The 6,350-nt window shown below is 30.1% G+C and overlaps 1 protein-coding gene across 2 annotated transcripts in view; it reads right to left on the reverse strand.

The window, feature by feature from the left end:
- Positions 1-6,081, reverse strand: part of LOC143041978 (cubilin-like) — a 35,620-nt gene extending 29,539 nt beyond the window's left edge. The window contains exon 1 of one of the 2 annotated variants that reach the window (XM_076214171.1): positions 6,041-6,081. The gene's annotated coding sequence lies outside the window, so the exon portion shown is untranslated. Of the gene's footprint in view, positions 1-3,031; positions 3,051-6,040 lie in introns of those variants that run through there. The other variant, XM_076214172.1, reaches the window with a different exon arrangement.
- Positions 6,082-6,350: the final 269 nt, after the last annotated feature.

Below are 6,350 nucleotides of genomic sequence, written 5' to 3' on the forward strand. Positions count from 1 at the left end.
TTTAAACTTTTCAGGGATTTCAAAAATTAAAGTAATATCAAAACCAATGAAGCATAAATAAAATTATATATTTAATTTCTTTTTTAATTTTTATAAATCAAGTATCTCCTTTTCATAAAATTGTCCTTATGTAGGACAATGGACAGGGAAATGACAACGGTTTTAAATTTTTAGACTTTTTTCCATGGAGCATTTAAAAGTTGTAATTGCACAACTATTGCAAGATATAACTGTAACCAGGTGCTCCGCAGGGCGCAGCTTTATACGACCGCAGAGGTCGAACCCTGAACAGTTGGGGCAAGTATGGACAAAACATTCAAGCGTGATACAGCTCTGAATTTGGATTGTGATCAAATTTTTGACATTACATGGTTTTTTTTTACACAAAACAAATGTCAAGATTTTACAAATCAATTAAAGATTTCTTCTTCAAACTTTTTAAATCTAAAATTAAATAGTTGACACAGAATGGTTTCTGACACAGAATGAATGTGGTCTAATGAACTTAAAAGTTTTTTTTTGCCTTTGAGCAATTCACTATGCTGTTGAATATTAATCCTCTCAAAAAAATGTTTGAAGAAATTTTCTTTTTATTTATGAAATCTGAAATTTAAACCCCCCCCCTTTTTTTTCACATCCCCGTTTCCCTTTTTCCAAAACTGATATCAATTCAAATTTCTAATGGAGTTTGCAACAATAACTACTCTTTTAAATACATCATAAAATATTAAAATGTAAAATAAAGTGCTTGTTATCACTGAATGGTAAAGATTGGTTGGTAGTAAAAGTGAATATATACATTGTTTATTGTATAAAACAATAAAAAAAACTTCATTAGCAACATTTTATATTGGCAAATTTCCAATGAAGTTATTTACATAAAGTTATTGGCAAATAAAAATAGAAAATGACATCATAGTCATGTCTGGCAAATGTCCAACATACATTATCTAAAAACATTTTAGATAAGATAAGGAAAAAAAGCTTCATCAGCAACATTTTATATTGGCAAATTTCCAATGAAGTTATTTACATAAAGTTATTGGCAAATAAAAATAGAAAATGACATCATAGTCATGTCTGGCAAATTTCCAACATATATTATCAACTACTATTCTATACAAAGAAAGATAACTCCAATTGAAAATTAATTGCTATTGCACAATATTGTGCAATTTGATATTTCTTGCTATTGTGCAATACTGTGCAATTGAAAATTTCTTGCTATTGCACAATACTTGATATGGAATCCTGATTTGGACCAACTTGAAAACTGGGCCCATAATCAAAAATCAAAGTACATATTTAGATAAAGCATATCAAATAAGCCCAAGAATTTAATTTTTGTTAAAATCAAACTTAGTTTAATTTTGGACCCTTTGGACCTTAATGTAGACCAATTTGAAAACTGGACCAAAAATTAAGAATCTACATACACAGTTAGATTTGGAATATCAAAGAACCCATTTATTCAATTTTTGATGAAATCAAACAAAGTTTAATTTTGGACCCCCATTTGGACCAACTTGAAAACTAGGCCAATAATTAAAAATCTAAGTACATTTTTAAATTCAGCATATCAAAGAACCCCAAGGATTCAATTTTTGTTAAAATCAAACTAAGTTTAATTTTGGACTCTTTGGACCTTAATGTAGACCAATTTGAAAACGGGACCAAAAATTAAGAATCTACATACATAGTTAGATTCGGCATATCAAAGAACCCCAATTATTCAATTTTTGATGAAATCACACAAAGTTCAATTTTGGACCCTTTGGGCCCTTTATTCCTAAACTGTTAGGACCAAAACTCCCAAAATCAAACCCAACCTTCCTTTTATGGTCATAAACCTTGTGTTTAAATTTCATAGATTTCTATTTACTTATACCAAAGTTATGGTGCAAAAACCAAAAATAATGCTTATTTGGGCCCCTTTTAGGCCCCTAATTCATAAACTGTTGTGACCTCAACTCCAAAAATCAATCCCAACCTTCCTTTTGTGGTCATAAACCTTGTGTTTAAATTTCATTGATTTCTATTTACTTATACTAAAGTTATTGTGCGAAAACCAAGAATAATGCTTATTTGGGCCCTTTTTTGGCCCTTAATTCCTAAACTGTTGGAACCAAAACTCCCAAAATCAATCCCAACCTTCCGTTTGTGGTCATAAACCTTGTGTCAAAATTTCATAGATTTCTATGAACTTAAACTAAAGTTATAGTGCGAAAACCAAGAAAATGCTTATTTGGGCCCTTTTTGGCCCCTAATTCCTAAAATGTTGGGACCAAAACTTCCAAAATCAATACCAACCTTCCTTTTGTGGTCATAAACCTTGTGTTAAAATTTCATAGATTTCCATTCACTTTTACTAAAGTTAGAGTGCGAAAACTAAAAGTATTCGGACGACGACGACGACGACGACGACGACGACGCCAACGTGATAGCAATATACGACGAAAAATTTTTCAAATTTTGCGGTCGTATAAAAAGGATGTTGTGTTAGGCATTTGTATTGGGAATGTTCTAGATGGTTTCACCTAGAAAAAAGATATGGTATTATATTCTCTGCCTAATCTCTGGTACCCTTATTTTAATCACATAACAAAATATAGCAACAAACAAAAGAAATACACTTCTGGGGGCATAAATGCAAGTTAACATTACATCATGCTCTTATATCAGTGATACATATGCATGGAGGTCTGTTGGTCTCCAAGTAATTTCTAATTTTCAGAATGTCGACCTAATTCCTGGCAAATTGTTAGACTGAATTTTCTTTACAATTGCAACTTATCAGTATCCAAGCACTTATAGTTTGTCCAGAAATTTGTCCCAAAATCAACATATCAGATTTTTTTACCACTACCATGACTACATGAGAATCATGGTATCACAAGTAACAAATTAGAATCAAGTAAATGCAGTATTACAATAGTTAAATTGAACTTATTCACTTTCAACACTGATAACAAGTACTTTTTTCAAAGCACATTAAATCTAAATACTTAATATATAATATTATAATAAGTACTTTTTGTCGAGCCTTCTACTTTAGTGGAATAAGCAAGACTAAGCTATCCTACATTCCGTCGTTGGCGTCGTCGTCAATGTCGTCTGCGGCGTCCACAAATATTCACTCTGTGGTTAAAGTTTTTGAAATTTTAATAATTATACTGGATTTCTACCAAACTTGGACAGAAGCTTGTTTATGATCATAGGAAAGTATCCAGAAGTAAATTTTGTAAAAATAAAATTCCATTTTTTCGTATTTTACTTATAAATGGACTTAGTTTTTCTGTGAGGAAACATTACATTCACTCTGTGGTTAAAGTTATTAAAATTTTAATAACTTTCATAAACTATCCTTGATTTGTACCAAACTTGGACAGAAGCTTGTTTATGATCATAAGATAGTATCAAGAAGAAAATTTTGTAAAAATAAATTTCCACTTTTCCGTATTTTACTTATAAATGGACTTAGTTTTTTTGTCAGAAACAAAACATTCACTCTGTGGTTTAAGTTTTTAAAATTTTTATAATGTTCTTAAATTATCCTGGATTTCTACCAAACTTGGACAAAAGCTTGTTTCTGATCATAAGATATTATTCAGAAGTAAATTTTGTAAAAAATATTCCATCTTTTTCCGTATTTTACTTATAAATGGACTTAGTTTTTCTTCCAGTTAACATTACATACACTCTGCAGTTAAAAGTTTATAAAACATTTATTAGATTCATAAACTATCCTGGATTTTTACCAAACTTGGAAGCTTCTTTCAATCAAAAGACAGTATCGAGAGGGAAATTTTTATTGATGTTTTTCCTCATTTTTGTTGAGTCTGCGATTAACAGCAAAAGAAGCTGAGACACTGGGTTCCGCGGAACCCTTACAAATTTTTTTTAAAAGCAAGCTTTAAGTCCAGTTAAGTTCCATTTTTGTGGGGTAAATGATGAGTTATTAACTAGATGATATGATTATATGTCAAAATTTAATGGATCATTACAGGGTAAATATTTACTGTAACAGAGAAATACTGTATTTGTTTTAGCACCATCAAGGTTAATTTAACAGTAAAATCATGATTTAGTCCCAGTATCTATCAAGGTTTAATGCATGTGAGATTATTGTCAATTTCAATAAATGGGTATCAAGTGGTGATGAGCTAAGTAGGACATTTAACAAGATAATTTTGAGATGCATTAAGTGCTTACATACACTTATTGAAAGTGTTAAGATTATTTTAACTAACAATATAACATAGTTAATCATCAGTCTATAAATAGCAGAATATTTGAAGGACACAGTTAATTTAGCCTAAATATGGCCTTGAATGTCATCTCTATCATAGAATATCATAGAGATTTTAACATGAAATCTTTTCTAAAATGAATAAAAATTCAAGTCATAATTCTAGGTAAAAACAAATCTCCTCAGAAAAACGCATTATATATGTAGACTCAAAAGTCAGCACATTTTGAAAATTTTGCCAAAACACAAAACATGTAATTAAAATAAAGGGGTCATAATTTCAAAATAAATTATGTGAAGGGCCAAAACATTAGTAAAAGTAGTATCATAGAAATTTATAGTATTTTGGGCTGATTGAAAATACATTATAATCTCAGGATCAATTTTAACCTTTCATGAATCTTTTCCTTAATAAAAAGGGAGACATTCACTACAACAGATCTATTCATCAATGTACATAAAATGTTGACATTACATATTATACATGTTATACCATTATACTGGCCTTTTGAAGAAGTGGTCCCCTATATGGCTGGTAATGTTGTGGAAGTACAATTTTTCAACTATTGTTTATATAGAATTTACACAGAATTAAGCATTCATGATCCTGAGTGATATGAAAACCACATCACATTTTCAAAATCATACTCATTATCTAAAGATGATTTGCCAGTGCTACACTCTTATATTGCTGGATGGACATCATAAATTTCAAAGAGCAATATCATTAACATTACAGAAAGACAGTCTTGAGGGTTGTAATGGGAGTACCTTCATGACGTTAACAGTAATTTTTAATGCATGACTATAAAATGTACACTTTCTTTCAGGCGATAACAAAAATCAGCTGAATTTGACGAATCATGCTATTTTTTTTCCTAAAAATAACGGTAACAATAATTATTTGAGACATCTGACGAATCACGATAAGTATATTTTGTCGAATCACGGTAAAATTTTAACCAATATGACGCTAACCATGCTAACGGTAGCTAAACATGACCGTTTGACGCTTGACGGTAAAGGGCATTACCACCTTCAGCCTTGTGCAATGACAAGATTATACTGTAAATTTAAAAAAGAAACACAGATAATAGACATGATAGATCAGCAAATTAATGTTCAATAAACATCATGAACATGATAAAGAAAAAAAATCAGACATCTCGCTTGAAAAACAAGACTTTATTTGGTTGGGTGTAAAATATAACTTTTTATTGACAATTTTTCAGAGTAAATCTCCAGTTCTATATCAACTCAATTCAGCTCTAAACATTGCTAAAAATGTTTCTCCTATTGCATGTATTGAGATTTTTTTTCAATGAAATTTCAGTTTCAATTCTGCATTACTATTTGGAATGGTATACTAAAACTTTTAATCCATTATTGACACTCAATTCATTATTTTTGTGAACATAAAACTTTAACAAGAACTTTTATAGTAGGCAGATGATTTTTTCAAGGTATCCAAATTTAGCAAAATTATATTCAGCACTGACAGTGCTTTTTGTACTCATGTTTGCAAAGAATTGAATTGCACTACCAAATGAGAAATTCCAATACAATAAAGCAAAGGAGATTATTTGTTACAAACTCATCAAGCAAATACAGCCAAAACAGCTATCCAGAACAAACCTGGTGTCAGATTTGAACCGATTTTACAGAGTAAATAATGATTTTCACAATGAAGTAATTTGTGCAACAATTAGATAACTATTCAACAAGAAAACTTATATATTAGACATAACATGACAAAATGTTCCTATAAAGATAGAGCTGATAAAAACTTACTCTTATATTTTCAGAGTAAGACGCACTTTCACTTTCGACCGGAAGTTTTAATTGTAAATGCCATAACCATGATAACGGAAATGATAGAAAATCCGGGAAATCAATCCAAAGTCTACAAAAAGAGATTTTTTTTTTGGCACTATGATATAAAATGCCAGTTAACCTTTAGAATGACCACTCTAATTTTACCTTATGTTTTTGCTATTTAATAATAAAGTTTATGATTTATGACGAGTTTCTGTCATGAAATAGAAGTTCCTTCATAATAATAATACTCATTATATTATAAGTTCCAAGTTGAAGGATCTTG

The sequence above is a fragment of the Mytilus galloprovincialis genome, chromosome 8 (assembly GCF_965363235.1).
Source record: "Mytilus galloprovincialis chromosome 8, xbMytGall1.hap1.1, whole genome shotgun sequence".
Classification (NCBI taxonomy): domain Eukaryota; kingdom Metazoa; phylum Mollusca; class Bivalvia; order Mytilida; family Mytilidae; genus Mytilus; species Mytilus galloprovincialis.